The sequence below is a fragment of the Berghia stephanieae genome, chromosome 5, assembly GCF_034508935.2.
Source record: "Berghia stephanieae isolate SIO BIC M18660-M18661 chromosome 5, UCSD_Bste_1.3, whole genome shotgun sequence".
Taxonomy (NCBI): domain Eukaryota; kingdom Metazoa; phylum Mollusca; class Gastropoda; order Nudibranchia; family Aeolidiidae; genus Berghia; species Berghia stephanieae.
Window position 1 is genome coordinate 35,217,005 of NC_088364.1, and position 2,500 is coordinate 35,219,504.

Consider the following 2,500-nt stretch of genomic DNA (forward strand, 5'->3'; position numbering starts at 1 on the left):
ATTATCATTCTTTTTTAATAATAATAATAATAATAATAATAATACTTTATTGCATCCCAAAAAGGAAATTTTTTGTACAGACGTGTTATAATTTACACAATAAGATAAAAATACAATGGAAATAGGATGTATATATATTTAAAAAAAGGAGCAGCTCTATAACCAGAGCTGCGCTTTATAATATGAATAATGTCAACACTGTAAAATAGTTAAAACTGTTACTATAAATTGCAAATTGAAAAGATTGCAAAACAAATAAATTAATAAATTAATATTTATATTTTTAAAAAGTAAAAATGAGAAATAATTATAGAAAATGATTATTGCTTGTTGTTATAAAGCCTAATACTGGACGGCAGAAAAGATTTTCGGTGACTCTCTGTTTTCGTTGAAATAGAGAAAGGGCGACCACTTCTTTCTGACATAATAATTGATGGTCTTAGTGGATGATACTGGTCATTTAATATTTTAGTTATTCTATTTATACAAAATTTCTCGTATAAAAGATTTACATCGTCAACATCATTTATATAGCGTTTAATGGATTTTTTAATATTTGAATTTATATTGTTCCTTTCCACTGCTAAGCAATTGCCTCCCCAATCTGTTATACAAAATGACAAAACACTTTCGATTACTGCTCTATAAAATAATGTGCAGAGGGTTTTATCTATTCTAAACTGAGAGAGTTTTTGATAAAAAATATGTACGTCTGCACATCTTATGCCTAATTATTTTCAAGTGTTCATCCCACTTGAGCCTGTCATCAATCGTTACACCAAGGTATTTGTAGTGAGGAACTCGCAGACGAATTGGTCCTTTAATTTTAACGGTTCTATCGGTTCCTTCACTCTCCTAAAGTCAATCACTAGCTCCTTTGTCTGGCTTATGTTAAGCTCTAGGTGGTGGGCATCACACCAAGACACAAATCTATCAATTTCTTGCCTATAAGCCACGTCGTTGCCATTTGTTATGAGGCCTTGAAGAGCGGTGTCATCTGCAAACTTTATTAAAGGTACACTCAGGTTTTGACTTCTACAGTCATTCGTGTATATTGTGAATAATACAGGGGACAATACACAACCTTGAGGAGCACCAGTATTTGTAATTATACAGGAAGATTTGTTTTGTCCTAATTGAACATATTGTGCTCTCTCCGTAATAAATTCGAGCACCCAAGCAATTATATACTTGTTTAAATTCAGACTAGTCAATTTTTGAACAACCAACTGAGGTTGCATTGTATTGAACGCTGAAGAAAAATCTGCAAAAAGCAATCTGCAATAGCTCCTAGCGTGATCTAGATGCCTGTAGATGTTGTTTGTAAACAGCAAAATGGCATCCTCTACGCAACGTCCTGGTTTGTAAGCAAATTGATGACTATCACTCAATGGCATAAACTGATTCCTAATTTTAACAAGAACAAGTTTTTCTAAAGATTTCATGACTATTGAAGTCAGTGCAACAGGTCTGAGATCGTTCATAGTTTCAAGTTTTTCTTTTTTTTTGGAACAGGAATAATTTTTGAAGTTTTCCAAATTTCAGGGATCGAAACGCATTGGAGGGACCAGTTAAAAATATGTGTATAAATGGGGGAAAGCTGATGGGCACATTCTTTTAATAATTTTCCTTTCAATCCATCCGGCCCAGCAGCCTTCCTCTCGTTTAGTTTCGAAAATACGAATCTCGTTTCCTCTTCACTGACCTCAATAGTCATTTCATCTTCCAAAGCCCTGTCTAATTTATGTTTTTCATTTTCAATATCAAATTTGTTTGCTGTGTCGAAACGTGAATAAAATGTATTTAAAGTTTCAATTTCAATATCTTCTGATATAATCGTGGGCTTTGGATTATAGTTAACAGCAGTTTTAAGCCCCAGCCACGTGTCCCGTATATCCCCAGAAGAAAAGCATTTTTCAATTTTATTTTTGTACTTGTCTCTACAACTAGATATTACCCTCTTTATCTCTTTTTGTTTTGTTTTCAGATCTTTTTTGTTTCCACTAGTAAAGAGAGTTTTCTTTTGGTTCAATAAAAGTTTTAGATCTTTTGTTATCCAAGGGTTGTTGTTAGGATAATATTTTATTTCTTTTTTACAAGACACTAGCTGTTCACAGAATTTTAAATACTCACTCACGCAGTCATTCAGCTCAACCACACTATCACATGATTCGATAAAAACATTCCAGTCAGTGCATTCAAAACAACCACGCAAATCTTCACACACACTTCCGTTCCAGATCTGTACACTTTTCTTTACTGGTTTTACACGTTTAAAAACAGGGCGGTAGGTGGGGAGTAGCAAGAGCATGCAGTGGTCAGATAAACCTAATGGGGCACGGGGTAAACATTTATAACTATTTTTAATATTACACAGGAATAAATCTAATGTTTTTTTGTCCCTTGTCTCGCAGTCCACGTATTGATGAAGTCCCGGGACTCTCAACTCATTTCATTTATTTTTATGCTCAACATATGTGCCTGCTCCACGCATGCGCAA

At 33.8% G+C, this 2,500-nt stretch overlaps 1 protein-coding gene across 3 annotated transcripts in view; it reads right to left on the reverse strand.

The window, feature by feature from the left end:
• Positions 1 to 2,500, reverse strand: part of LOC144972813 (guanylate cyclase 32E-like) — a 221,810-nt gene that overhangs the window by 37,602 nt on the left and 181,708 nt on the right. The window lies entirely within an intron of this gene.